Source organism: Monodelphis domestica, chromosome 3 (assembly GCF_027887165.1).
Source record: "Monodelphis domestica isolate mMonDom1 chromosome 3, mMonDom1.pri, whole genome shotgun sequence".
Lineage (NCBI taxonomy): Eukaryota > Metazoa > Chordata > Mammalia > Didelphimorphia > Didelphidae > Monodelphis > Monodelphis domestica.
This window is the reverse complement of record NC_077229.1, coordinates 411,402,517-411,418,332: the sequence shown is the minus strand read 5'-3', so window position 1 is coordinate 411,418,332 and position 15,816 is coordinate 411,402,517.

Here is a 15,816-nt window from a genome sequence, read left to right as displayed (position 1 = left end):
TAACTAAAATCAGAAGGGAAACAACAAATTGGGGAAAAAATCTTCATAGAAACCTCTGACAAAGGTTTAATTACTCAAATTTATAAAGAGCTAAATCAATTGTACAAAAAATCAAGCCATTCTCCAATTGATAAATGGGCAAGGGATATGGATAGGCAGTTTTAAGATAAAGAAATCACAACTATTAATAAGCACATGAAGAAGTGCTCTAAATCTCTTATAATCAGAGAGTTGCAAATCAAAACAACTCTGAGGTATCACCTCACACCCAGCAGATTGGCTAACATAACAGCAAAGGAAAGTAATGAATGCTGGAGGGGATGTGGCAAAGTAGGGACATTGATTCATTGCTGGTGGAGTTGTGAACTGATCCAACCATTCTGGAGGGCAATTTGGAACTATGCCCAAAGGGTGATAAAAGACTGTCTGCCCTTTGATCCGGCCATAGTACTGCTGGGTTTGTACCCCAAAGAGATAATAAGGAAAAAGACTTGTACAAGAATATCCGTAGCTGCCCTCTTTGTGGTGGCCAATAATTGGAAAACGAGGGGATGCCCATCAATTGGGGAATGGCTGAACAAATTGTGGTATATGTTGGTGATGGAATACTATTGTGCAAAAAGGAATAATAAAGTGGAGGAATTCCATGGAGACTGGAACAATCTCCAGGAAGTGATGCAAAGCCAGAGGAGCAGAACCAGGAGAACATTGTACACAGAGACTGATACACTTTGGTATAATCGAACGTAATGGACTTCTCCATTAGTGACAGTGTAATGTCCCTGAACAATCTGCAGGGATCTAGGAGAAAAAACACTATTCATAAGCAGAGGATAAACTGTGGGAGTAGAAACACCGAGGAAAAGCAACTGCCTGACCACAGCGGTTGAGGGGACATGACAGAGGAGAGATTCTAAAGGAACACTCTAATGCAAATACTAACAACATGGCAATGGGTTCAAATCAAGAATACATGTGATACCCAGTGGAACCACGCATCGGCTATGGGGGGTGGGGGGGAGGAAAAGAAAATGATCTTTGTCTTTAATGAATAATGCTTGGAAATGATCAAATAAAATATTATAAAAAAAAAAAAGAAATGTTAACTTGGTTTGAACACTGCATCATAGTCTTAAGACAGGGAATATAACACTTAAAAGAATCTATCAATAATATTAATTTAAGTCTACATTTTCCCCTAACTATACATGAAAAACCTTAAGTCTTCTCATTCTCATGACAGTGTTCTTTCTTTATTACTATTATTATTTTTAAACCTTTACCTTTAAGTTTAGAATCAATATTGTGAGTTGGTTCCAAGGCAGAAGAGTAGTAAGGGGGCTAAGTGACTTGCCCTGGGTTACACAGCTTGGAAGCATCTGAGTCTAGATTTGAACCCAGGACCTCTTGACTCTGGAGCTGGGTCTCAATCAACTGTGCCACCTAACTTCCCCCAGTCTTCTAATACTTACAATGTATTACAAACTAATAATTACAATGACACAAGTTTTAACAACTCATTGTAACTCAAGCAGGAATAGCCCCAGGAAAATAGTTGAAATGGTAAGGTAGGTCATCAGCACCCTTTCAGAAAATTTATAGTCAGCGAGTTTAAGTTTGAATCATCTCGGCTTCTTACTAGTGGTCAGACAACCATCTGTCAATGCTGGAAGTACTTATAAACTTTTAATTATTTCTGGTGCCCAATAAGTGCAGGCATAAAACAATGAACAATTTGAGGACAATGTTGTTATCTCAATACCACTTGCCGAATAGAGTTTCTTTGTGAAATGTGGTGCCAAGAGCTGCCAAAGAGAGCATACTAGCAGGGAATCTGTGGAAACAGGCCCTATAACCCAGCTGTTCAGGAACCCTTAGTAAAAAGTCAGCATGGTGATACTGGTGGTGAGTGTGCTTTGTCCCTGTCGTTTGACCAGTGATTGCCACATTATCAAAAAGTCTCCCCTTACAGTGTTTATAGCTATGACCTAAGACCAGGGAGACACAGCTGAGATTTTCAAGATTAACCAGTCCAAATTACCCATTTTACAGATGAGTCACTTAATAGCTAAGTTTAGTGGTTTTCCCATAAATCCCACAGGTTAAAAAGTCATGGGACTAGGATTTGGACTCGGGTCCTCTGACTCCAAAGCCAGCACTGTACTTCACTCCCTCTATAGGATGCTAGAACTGGAAAGGACCTTGGAACCCATTTCGTCTAAATCACTAATGGCACAAATGGGAAGCCCGAACTCAGAGAGGGAAAGAAACTTACTCAGAAATCACACCATTACTTTGTAGTTTAGCTGAAACTAGAACACAGGATTTCTTTTTTAATTTTTTTAATTGAACATTTTTATTTAATTAATTAATTTAGAGTATTTTTCCATGGTTACATGATACATGTTCTTTCCCTCCCCTCTTCCCCATTCCCTCTGGAGCTGATGTGCAGTTCCACTAGGTTTTACATGTGTCAATGATCAAGACCTATTTCCATATTATTGATATTTGAACCAGGGTAATCGTTTAGAGTCTACATCCCCAATTATATCCCTATCGACCCATGTGATCAAGTAGTTGGTTTTCTTCTTCATTTCAAACCCCACAGTTCTTCCTCTGAATGTGAATAACATCTTTCTTATAAGTCCCTCAGAATTGTCCTGGATCATTGCAGTGCTGCTAGTAGAGAAGTCCACTACATTTGATTGTACCACAGTGTATCAGTCTCTGTGTACAATTTTCTCCTGGTAGAACACAGGGTTTCTGACTTGTTTTCCATCATGCCATACAGATTCTTTTTCTACAGACCTAACAAAATGGCATCTCTATGCATATCAGACAACAATCTGTGTTGAGCAATCCTTAGAGGCAAAAGATGGTGTGTGTTGGGGAAAAAAGACCAAAGTGAACATCAGGAGGCTAATGATTCTAAACAAGACTCCCCACTAATTAGCTACGTGGACTTTAACCTCTCCAGATCTGCATTTTGCAGTTGTACAATTCGATATCAAATTCTGATCTCCTAGTAATATTGTGATAAGAAAGAAGAATATGCCTATAAAAGTTTAAAGTACTCTTTAATTAAATGGGTATTTTAATGTAACAAACAATATTTTTAAGTTGAAGGTGCTATGGAAATGTAAGGTGGTATTTACTAGTAGGCAGGAAATGAAAATGGATGGGATTTAATCATAATAATTTGTACTTGACAGACAATATGGAAAGGGACAGACTGTCAGTCTTAGATTGGAGAAATCTTCAGTTCTCATCTTTAAATATTTCAGTAGCCTCCCATGCTGACTAAACAAACAAACCCTGGGCAACCTCAAAACCCCGGAGTCATCGCATTAAAGTGAGACTAGCAATAATAGGCAAAAGCTCTTCTCTCATAATCAGGGAGTTTAAATATCAATTAACTGCCAATTCCCCAGGATTCTCCTCCTCCTATCTCCCTAACTAGCATGAATCAGTCCCAGGACTCAAAAACCTTACTCTCATTCAAGTCTATCCCCAACTGGAGAGTCAACTTGATCTCTCAAAAAGTACAGGTCTGGCCATGTCATAACCCTATTCAATAACTCTATTGATTGTCTATTACCTTCACAACCAAATGTAAAACTTGGTTTGTCATTTATGACCTTTCAAAGCCCGGTTTTCTTCTAACTTTCCAGATTTCTCACATCGTCCTCCTCTTCTCCATATAGTCTGTGATCCAGTGACATGGGTATCTTTGTTGTTCCTTGCACAAGACATTTCATTTCCTGACTAAATTTTCACTGACTATACTCCTTCCCTGTCTTTCTCTCCCTCATCTCCATTTTCTGACCTCCTTGGCTTCTTTCAAATGCTAGTTAGTATTTTACTTTATATAATAAGTCTTTCCCAATCTCCTTTAATGCTAGTGTCTTCCTTCTATTGATTATAATTAAATTATATTATTAAATTATTATTTATCCTGTATATATCTTGCTTGTACATAATTGTTTGTGTGTTGTCTCCCCTACCATATTGTGAGCTTTTTGAGAACAAAAACATTTTTTTTTGGCATCAATCAAATCTTGTAGATAACTTCCATTATTTGTTTTAATCCCTTACTTTCCATTTTAGAATCAATACTGTGTATTGGTTCCAAGGCAGAAGAGTAATAAAATCTAGGCAATGGGGGTCAAGTGACTTGCCCAGGGTCACCCAGCTGGGAAGCGTCTGAGACCAGATTTTAACCCAGGACTTCCCATCTCTAAGCCTGACTCCCAATCCCTTGAGCAACCTAGCCACCCTGCTTCCTTTCTTTTTAATCCTAATCTATATAACATATTGGGAATTGGAGGTGAGGGAAGGATCTATGCTACCATACCATGTTTTTTTTTTCAAAATTAAGTAAAGGAGATGGATCACTCATATATTATATTTCTGTTTCATTTTAGTGATGTGAATTAATGTTAGATAGTATGGTCAAAAGAATGCCAGATCAAGATTCAGAATCTTTGCTATGTACTTTTGGACAAGTGAAATGAGATCAAAAGATCACAGCTTTGGGACTGTAATCAATCAATCAACCAATCAACAAATGCATATCATGAACTTTTCAATGTTCTAGGAGAAGAGAGTATAAAGATTAGAATGACATAATTTCTTCCTTTAAGGAGACTAAATTCTATCATGGAAAACAACAGATAATAAAATAAATGCAGAAATGTAAAGTAATTGAAAATGGTGAAAAAAAAACACTCATGGCTAGGGTGAGGGAATCTAAAGTACTTAGGTGGAAGTTGTCATTTGAACTGAGCATTGGAGGAAATTAGGGCTTCTAAGAGGCAGGGGGAGACTTAAAGGTCAGCAATTCCAAAACTCTCGTTTAAAGATGAGCAAGTTGTAAATACTAAAGATATTAAGTGACTAAGGTCACATCATTAGCAAATAGCAACATTGGATTTGAACTCAGGTCCTTAAACTCTAAATTCTGTACTCTTTGTTCTGCAACATATAATCAATGTAAAGTACTTTATTACCCTAAAGCCCCACATGTAGATACTTTATGGGAATAAAGATGCTTTACTACCAGACTTAAAGCATATGCTTACATGTCTGCATGTGTGAAATAATCACTTTTAGAATATTAAAGTACAATATGTAAGAAACACCCAAAGGTATGTTATTTCTTTAATGCCGTGAACTCCTAACAATACGAATCAGTTCTTTGACTTAGTAAATAAGCTCTAGGGAGTTCCATGAAGCACATAGATGCTGATGGACTTCCCAGAGATGACATTAGTTCTCAACACTTTTTGACTTAAAACCCAAGTCAATTAACATCTTTTACCCTCAGTTACCTCGTCTAAAAAATGGGAATGGTAATACTTCATGTCTATATCACAGGATTCTTGTGAGGATCAAATGAGTTTAATATGTTAAGTGCTTTGTAAAGTGTTACATAAATTCCAACTATTAATATTATTAGTGTCTTCATATGTTCCTGGACAGAACCATTACCTTAATATATTCCTGGAATTATTCTGTAACTATTTATCGGCAGAAACTTCTCTGGAAAGTCAATCTGTTGCCCCAACATAATTTTATTCCAATTTATTCCACTTGCTATCAGAACTCAGTGACCAACTGTTTGACTGGATTAACCAGTCATGCTGTCAAAACATGTTCCCCTGAGGCAAGATTGCTTAAAGATCCCTCCCACCTCACCTTATCTTTACCTCCATCGTGTTTCTCCTTGTGACATTCGCTATACACTGAGCTCTCATTGCCAGTGCTACATTGGTGTGAAATGGAATTCAGAGTCACTGTGATGGATCAGGGCCAACAGAGAAAATACCAGAAGACCGAAGCTCACCACATAAATCAGAAACTACCTTATGCTATGATCCTGACAAATAGATCTTGAAAATATCCAACAGGCAAAGCATAGTTAAGATTTAGAGAGCACACAGCATACCTGAATTAAAAGGCAGCTTCACTAAAAATGAGCTCCTCTCCAGGCAAGGAAAGCTATTGTTTTCATATTTAACAACATAACCCTATAAGGTGTTATGGGGACCTTGTCTCAGAAAACACATCATGTATTTTGCTGAGGGGAAGCTATCCCATTAGACATATGAAACAGAAAGGAAATTTTTCATTGTGCTAATAGATGGGTTTTAGGCGCAGAATAGCAAAAAGACAATTTTTTTGTTCTCTGTACTCAGCCAATTTCCTTTACCTTTCAGTTTTGAGTAATATCCCCAGCCTATTAATATTAAATAGCCAACCTAGTAACCATTTTTAGATGAACAGCAAATATTTAACACTTTAAGTAGAGCATGTTTGTATTCTTAGATCACCTGGTTAGCTTCCCCAGCCCCAATCAGCTTCAACCTTTTAAAGGATCAAGATTAGTATTTCTTTTCTTTCTTTGCTTTGCTCTTTAAAAAGTCACCAACTCAAAGAAAATGAACCTAAGAATACAGAGCATAATCGAGTGGGAAGAGGGTTAAGAATAAACAGATATTTTTTGCTGAACTAAGCCATATCACTAACTAGCTATGGAACTGTAACATCCTGAAAGTCTGTGAACTTTATTTTCCTCATCTGTCGAATGGAAATAATAAAAAATACTAATGTTTGCTATAAGTACCCCTTATGAAACTATGCATTTTATAGCTTTGATTATGTAAATTCACTATATAATTTCAAACTATTTTCAGAAGAATTATCTCATGTAGTTAGGGTAGATTTTTTTTTTAATTATGAGAGAAATGAGGACATTGATTGCTGAGGGGACTTGTTCCTCACTTCAGTGAGAAAGTGGCAGAGTTGTTACTCAAACATAGTATTGCTGATTTGAAGTTAATTTCTTTTCTCATATCATGCTATCTCCCGAAGATATTTTTGAAAAGAAACTAATAGTTGACAAGTTACTTAGATAAAGTTGCAGATATTAATAAAATGTAGTTATTTTATTATTGTTGATATATGTTGGTCCAAAGAAAGGCAGTACAAAATATCATTTCCTTTATCACTAGATTCTAGTATTAAGAAATTAATGAAAAATGAGGATATGATATGTATTTTCCAATATTTGAAGGACTTTCACATGCAAGAAGAATTAAAATTTTCTGTTTGACTTCAAAGGGCATAAGTAGAATCAATAGTTAAATGCAACAAAATTTAAAATTTAGGTTCAATTTAAGGAAATTCAATTCAACAAATATTTACTGGCAAACAACAAAAATAGATTTCAAAAAAATATCCTCCAAGTAAAATTTAGTTGAGAAAAAAATTAACCAATCACTAATCTGAGGAAACATATTCTGGTAGGGACATTTCTGGTTTTGATGCAGCTAGAAAAAGAGAGAATGAATAAGAAGTGTGGATGAGAGAGTTACAGATTGCATTGCAAGGAGTTGGTTTGTAGAAAAACATCATGCAGGAAGAGAATGGAATTCTGCTGTCAACAGGAGATGGGCTAGAACCTCTAGTCAAGAAAAGGAGATCAGCAGCTGGGGAGAGGGTTCTTCTCTCTTTTGAACTTCAAGGGAGAGGGGCATCTTGCTGAGCTCAACCTGTTGTGATGCCTCATCTATTTGAAGAAAATCAGATTAACCATCCCTTCCTCAGTAGTGGATAGACTTTTTTCCTTTGGGGAAGATAAGAGACTATCCATCCAAGAAGATTTTCAGTTGATCTCTTCAATAACCGTACATCCCTTATATTAGGAAAATACAACAGCCTAACTCCACAATCTCACCAGGGACTCAGATTCCCAGACCTGAGCCCTCAACCCCTGAGAGTATTTTAGGTTAAAAATAGAAATTAGGAATTTCCTTAGTTTCCCTCTACCTTAAACCTATCATTCCTAACTACCAAAAAGAATAAATAGATCTTATTAATCCAGAAGAAACTGAACATCTCATTCATCTAATGTACTAAGAGGATCAGGATAATTTCTATCAAGGGAAGAAACCAGAAACCAGAGACTGAAGAGGATTTCCTCCTTACCTTTCAGCTCTGGACCTTGATCAAATCTCTCACCTTCCTTTGTGTAACTCTACCCAAGAGAGGAAGTAGTGTTTCTCTTTATCTGTCCTCTTTCTCTCTCATAGACATTTCGAGCTTTGGTTCCTGATTCCCCAATAGTACAGAAGACAATACCTGAAGGGTCAGTTCATATTATTCAACAGAATGTGACTTCTGAGAAAATGAAAAAAAAAATTTTTTAAAAGAACAGTTGAAACATAAACATTATTGAGGTAAGTGCTAGAAAAAAATATTGTGTCTCTTAGGAGTTAATCTGGTGGGAGCCAACAAAAGTAATAAGGGGTCATGCTGGGATATACTTAATAAAATATAACTTCATTGAAATGCTATGAATATAACTCAAATTATTCATAATACTTTTTATGCTTAGTTATAACTTTATTGAAAGAGTAATAAAGTGTCTGGGCATAGAGATTCTCAAAATTTTTAAGCTTACCAATGAATCAAGATTCACTGATTAATGGGGACAAAGAAACTACATGACTAACCAAATTAAGGCAAGAGTGGAGCCTATTGCAAAGAATGTATCATTCAGTGACCTTAAGAAGTGAGCAAAGAAATGGACCTGATTGGAAATAAGGTTTAATGAAAAGAACATGGAACCAGGAGATGAGGGACCTTGGTTCTAGTTCCAGTCCTCTCTGTTAACAATTTGCTATAGGACCTCAGACAAGCAAATGCATGTTTATGTGTCACAGGAAAAGAACAGCTGCTTCCCTTCCTATCTCATACTCCTGAGTTATTTTTGTTGTTGTTCAGTCATTTTGTTGTTATTGTTCAATCACTTCAGTAATTTATGACTCTTTGTGATTCCATTTGGGATTTTTTGGCAAAAACACTAGAGTTGTTTTCCATTTCCTTCACCAGATCATTTTACAGATGAGGAAACTGATTACTTGACATGGGTAACATAGCTAGTAAGTGTCTCGGGTTAGTTTGAGCTCAGGAAAGTAGGTCTTCCTAATGCAGATCCAGCACTCTTGTCACTGCACCCCCTCAGGAGAAATGAATTAGATAATGACTTAGGAATTTTTCCAAATTAATGTATGGGAATGGAGGAATCAAGATGGCAGAATGAAAGGTTGTTTTATGTCTTAGTTTCCTGGAAACTTTATCCACAATGCTCTAGAAAGTACCAAATTAGTAAAGTCAAGAAAATTTCAGTGTCTTATTTTTCTAGCCTAAAGAGCCTTAGGGAGATAGACAGAAAGGTCTACCAATCCTGGGGTATGGCTGGACAGAAGTTTAGTGCAACAGCAGTAGCAGCAGGCAGAAGAAACAATGAGCTATGGTGTTGGCAGCAGTGGCAGAGAATAATCCAGAATACAGAAAAGGTAAAGGGAATGAATAGTCAGAAAGGCATGCCATAGCACCCAGGTACTACCGTTGGAATTAAGAATAGGTACCATCTGACAGTTCTATAAACTATTTCTCAGTTCTGGGTCACATTTTCAGGGCACAGAGGAGTAGCCACTATTGCACAGGAGAAGTAACATGTTTTTATAAACAAAGTTATGAGTCCCTGATCCCAAAAGTAAAGTTAGAACACAGTTCTAACTTTTGGTTTTGCACATTATCCTGCAGTGGAATAAACCTGGGCAGAGGATAAAAGGCAAGAGGAAGATAGCAATTCAGTCACTTTGAAAATGTGGAACCTCCCAGAGGGGTAACTGACTGAGTCTAGCCAACATTCTATAGAAACTCGGTGACATACAAGTCAAAGACATAAATACGGTAAGAAATTGGCAGAGTACAGATCAGAAGGACAGAGAACAAACCTATCTCTCCCTGGATCATATTATGTTGGATAAACTAAAAATTCACAGACCACCAGAATGAGTTGTGAAAGCAGCAGAAGGACATAAAAGAACAGAAACTCAGAACAGACACCCACCTGGCTTCACCCAGGAGTGAGCAGAGCCCAACAAAATGAGCACACAACCACCACAACAAAAACCAGACCACAAAAAGCTATTGCAGAGACATTCAAGACACAAACACAAAAGAAGACAATGCCTTGAAGATATCTACAAGTAAAGTCTCTAATGAAAAAATAAATTAGAGTTGATACAAGTCTAACAAGAATTCCTGGAAGATTTATAGACAGAGGTTTTTAATTTCTTTTAAACCCTTACCTTCCTCCTTAGAATCAATACTATGTATTAGTTTTAAGGCAGAAAAGTGGTAAGGGCTAGGCAATGCAGGCCAAGTGACTTGCCCAGGGTCACACAGCTGGGAAGAGTCTGAGGCCAGATTTGAACCTAGTACCTCCCGTCTTTAGGTCTGGCTCTCAATCCTCTGAGCTATGCAACCATCCCCTTGATTTTTTTTTTTTAAGAAGGAGGAAAAAGTGATTTTAGAATAAAAATTTTACATAACAAAACATCACAAAGATCCTACATACACTATTATCATGTGAAATTTACACTAGAAATTCAAGGCTTATTCAATATTAGGAAACGAATCAGCATCATTGACTATATCAATAACCTAACCAACAAAAAACATATAATTATATAAATAGATGTAGAAAAGGCTTTTGGCAGAATATAACACTCAATCTCCTTAAAAACATTAAAAAGAATAAGAATAAGTGGAACCTTCCTTAAAATAATAAATAGCATCTATCTAAAACTATCATCAAGTATTATATCTAATGGGAATAAGTTAGAGAAGACCAAATAAGATCAGAAGTGAAGCAACGATAATTGTTATCCCTACTACTATATTTTAATATTGTATTCTAGCTATAGCATTGAGAAGAAAAGCATTTGAAGGAATTAGAACAGGCAATAAAGAAACAAAATTATCACTCTTTGCAGATAATATAATATAATGGTATACTTAAAGAACCTCAGAGAATCAACTAAAATATAGTTGAAATAATTAACAACTTCAGCAAAGTTGCAGGATAGAAAGTAAACCTATATAAATTATTGGCATTCCTGTATGTTATCAACAAAACAACACCAAGAAATAGAAAGAGAGATTATGTTTAAATAACTAAAAAGAGCATAAAATACTTGGTATTCAACCTGCTGAGATACACAAAGTCTATGAAAAAATTAATATTAATAACAACAATAATAAATATCTAACATATGTATATAATTTACTATGTGTCAGGCACTGTGCTGACTCCGTTGCAAAAATTATCTTACTTTACCCTCACAACAACCTTAGAAGATTATTTATTATTGTGATCCCTATTGTATAAATGGGGAAACTGAGACAGGATAAGTGATTTGAGAAAGACAAAGCATAGTAAAGGGCTAAAATAGAAAGTTGGTTATTAGTACATAATTTGGGGAGAAAAATACAGAATGTTATCAAGCAGCTTAAATTAAAATAGAAAATATCATTAATGTCACTTAACCATTCTTAGTTCCAAGTTCCTAATCCATAAAATGGAGATGTTATGTGTCTTCCATACTCCCATAGTCATGATGAAGATTGAATAAGATAATGGACATATAAGTGATTATGAAACATTTCATATTAGTGGAAAGTCATGTTGTACCTACTCTTGGAGATTTGTATATACTTTCTAGGTATTAAATATTACCAAATGACATATTTATATGGTGACCAAAAGAAGTATGATTACAATGGATGGTCAGTGTTTCTATGTGGTGAAAAAGCACCAAGTCTGGAGTCAGGAGGACCTGGGTTCAAATCTGTGTGACCCTGGGCAAGGCACTTAGTCCTGATTGCCTAGAACCCATGCCCTTCTGCCTTAGAGTAGTCTCTAGGACAGAAGGTGAAAGAGTTTAAAAGAAAAAGAATAGAAGTTTTCCCTCCCCAAAATATATGAGATAGTTTCACTTTAGACCCAGAGGTATGTTGCCTTTGTTATGAGGAGAGATAAAGTTGTCTATAAAGTGTACAGAAGAGGATTTAATTTCCTGTTGACAAATTGGGGGGTTGGAATTGAGGAGGAGGGACCTGATGGTGAGATCTAAGTACTGAAGATAGAAAACCTGAATTCTAGTATAGATGATAAAATGAAAACAAAATAGGAAGGACCTGAAAAAGAGTTAAAAAGAAGAGTGTAGATAAGAGGTTGGGTATTCTAGAAATTCAGTGTTGAGGAAAAAATAATAAAGTAGGGCAAATAATATACATCTGCTGATATAGATAGAAAAGGAAATACTTTACTAGCTCATATATATATAAACTGCCAGGAATAAAACTTAAATATTTTTCCTATCAATTCATACATCAAATGTTGACCAAGCAGAATGCCATATTGTCTCTTAATATGTTTTAATGAAAACAATCAGAAACCTATATCTATATAATTTCTGAAAAGATGCTCTGGGGAAAAATAGTGTGTGTGAGGTAGTTTGTAAACACACCAGGAGCAATCCAACATCTGACAGATGGTAGATGCAGGACTGTGGCTGGCTGAATTCTCACAAGCTCATTGAGAACAGAAAAGTTGGGAGGGAGGCAGCAATTGCAATGGATTAAGGAAAAGATATGCAAGATAGAAGAAAGGCCAAAGGGAGCCCTCTGAAGCGGCTCTGCATGAATGGCTTCGCCAATTCCCACTGGATCTCATCTCACAGATGAATTGTAATGTTTCATATGGCCCATCACGTTCCCAAGATAAATGTATGGAAGATGCCCTAGGAATAAAGATCCTCTTTTGACAAATGCCTCCTCTAACGTGTGCTCCAGAGAGTGGAGGAAAAGATGAAAAATGAGAAAAAAAGATGTATGCCATTGAATATGTCCTTAAACCTTGTGGTTAAGAAATGATGCCTACCTAGAGTAAAGGATAAAGGATTGAATCTTAATCCAAGGAGGACTCCCACAGAAAGAGAATAGAATTATTGCCTGCAAAGAGGTTTTAGGCGAAATTCATCTGATGGCAATTATCTTTTGTGTCATCTCCAGACTTAAAGTATCGGGCACAGTTGCCAAAAATCAAATGATAGGACGATGCTTATTTTAAGAGAACACTTTTATTTTCATTATGAACCAAGGGAATTCGGTACTGGTTGTCAGTAGCATGTAAAGAGTCTTGTCAATGTTCAGATATGATAACCATCGGATCACTTCTTGATTTGCTTTGCTGACAGTTTCATTTCTTAGATCATAGAGGAAGCATGAAAAGAAATGTTACTCTGGACTTAATTCTGATCAACAAGGGAAAACTGGTAACTGCAAAAGAGGTAGTTAGAAATTTGAGATAAAATTATCATGCCATATTGGAATTCAAAATGGCAAAAGAAGGAAACGCTGGACATAATCAGGCATGCAAATAATACTTTAGAAAAGAAGACAGTAAACCTAAAAAAATTTCAGAGCAAAGGAAGATGTAATGGAGACAAGAAAGAAAGAGAAAAAACTGGCAAACAGAAACAAATAAAACATAGTTTTAGATATGCATATATCTTTTTCTTAAATTATGCCTGTGGAGAGAGCTTGAAGGGAGGGAGGGAGATATTGGGGAATTTTAATATAGCCAACATACAAATAAATAAATTTCATTTTTTTAATTACAAGAAGCTTGAGAGAGAAAGAAGACTAAGAAATCAAAATCTTACTATATAATCAGAAATTCTTTTTATGAAGAAGAATGGGGGAAGGAATTAAAGAAATCATGGCTTCACAGGGAACTCTTAGGTGAATTCAGATTTTAAATGATCAAAAAAAAGAGGTGAGATACATAAAAATAATTTTGACTATGGCTTGAAAATTTAAGAATAGACTCAGAGAGAAACTACTTTACATGGTGCTCTAGCTATATGTACATATCTATCTATCTATCTTAGTTTTTGTTGCATTCTGACAGTATTTAGTTGTCTTTTGCTTTGTCAGTCTGTAGGTGGAATTCCCAACTCTTTTGAAGGGATGATTTAAATTGTTGCCTTTTATTTAATGTCTAATTATTTTAATTTAAACTGAAATTCACTTTTGCAGGATATGCTATTTGGGGGCACCAGTTCATCTTTCTCTTCATGTCATATTCCAATTTTCTATTTGATTTCTTGTAAATAGAAAAGCAATATGATATACGAGTGAGTGGGCAGGCTTTGAAGCCAAGAAGACCTGAATCTTCTAAGTCTTTAGCTTCATTATGATAATTTTGGTGAGTTAAATTTAAGGTTTGTTTCCATTAACTTTCTATTTCTCTCTAATATCTAATAAACTTCTTTTGTTCTATACATGCAACTTCTTGGGTCACAAAGAAAATCTTCCTAGTATGCAAAAGTACCCAAGTCTCTTCTAACTAGCATGGAATCAAAAAAGACCAGCTGACAATTTCCCTACTATTACCATAATAATCAGTGTAGAACTGTAACTGAAGTCTGTGCCAGGCAATTATTATCTACATTTTATAGATGAAGAAAAATAGAAATAGAAGAAAAAAATAGAAAAATAGAACTTAAAAGTCTTACCTAAGGTCTTATAGAGAGTAAATATAAGAGATAGCAATCAGACCCCCATATAATGACATCAATGCTCTTTCCATCCTACCATATCCCCCAAATCTCCAAACAATGTCAGTTATATAGGGTCAGTAAAGGGAAATCACAGTTAGTATGCCAAAAGACTTTGAACAAAAAAGTCAGGGAATAAAAGCAGTTCCTGTGGGAAAAAAGAAAAGGTAACAAGAGGATCTGACTCTTAATCTTGCACTAAAATTTTAGTAGTCTTTAGTATTATTGTAAAAGTTATTTAACCACTGTGAGTTTCGGTTTCCCTACATGTAAACTGAGAATAATAGCACCCACCTCTCAAGGTTGTTAAGAAAAATCAAATAACAAAAGTACTTAACCAATCTGAAGGCACTACATAAATGTTTGCTATTATTGTTTATTTAAAGATTACTTTTAGCTGATTTTAAGATAACTATGCTCAATCTGCTAAGAAAAATGTTATCTTATGTTGTGCTAGTAGTGTTTAGATCAAAGGATGTAATTGAACCATTATATATTATGAACTGGCCAAAGATCTTTTGGATTATAGTGCCTAGTTCCAAGTGCCACACCTCATGAGGACCAGTAACAAATGAAAGGAAGTAAGACTTGGATAGTTTGGATTTCAAATCATTCCATATTAAGTATAATTGAGGAAACGGGGGGATTTTTAGTGTGAGAACTTGTGGATATACAAATATCTAATTGTCAAATGGAAAAGAAAGAAAAGTTATTCTGTTTGGTCCCAAAGGACAGACCTGAACCAGTGGGTAGAAATTATAGGAAAACAAGTTTCTGCTCAAAAGAATTGATGATGGCTGTTGCCCTTTGTCCTCAAAGAGAACCACAATGATGTCACTGGCAATGTCTTTTTACTAGAACATAAATTGGATTTAAGTGAGGCAGAGCTGACAAAGTCATTGGCCTCACTATCTCTTCCAGAGTAATCAAAGTCCAATGGCAAGACAAAAGTCAAAATGACTGGTGATGGGTCAGAATACAGAGGATGACCTTGACTTCTTCCATCTCTAACCAAGCTCTAAATGCTTCACAGTACTTGCTTACTCTACCTTTACCCATGTTGGAACAAATTGTTCTCATCCACCTTTTCTGCTAGGGAAAGTCTTTGCATATCTGGGGAAGACACCTACCTAAATCACTGATGTGTTTGTGCCCTATTGTTACCTTCAACCAGATGTATCCTGTTATTTGACAGGATAATTTGCTGGGGAATGGCCACTGTGCATGCTTTTCGTTCCTTGGAGTCATAAGTGAGAGCTGGGTGGCAGGTGGACACCAAAGGGGGAAAGCAATCTTGCAAATGGCTCAGCAAGCCTTTGCACCAGGGATACTGGAC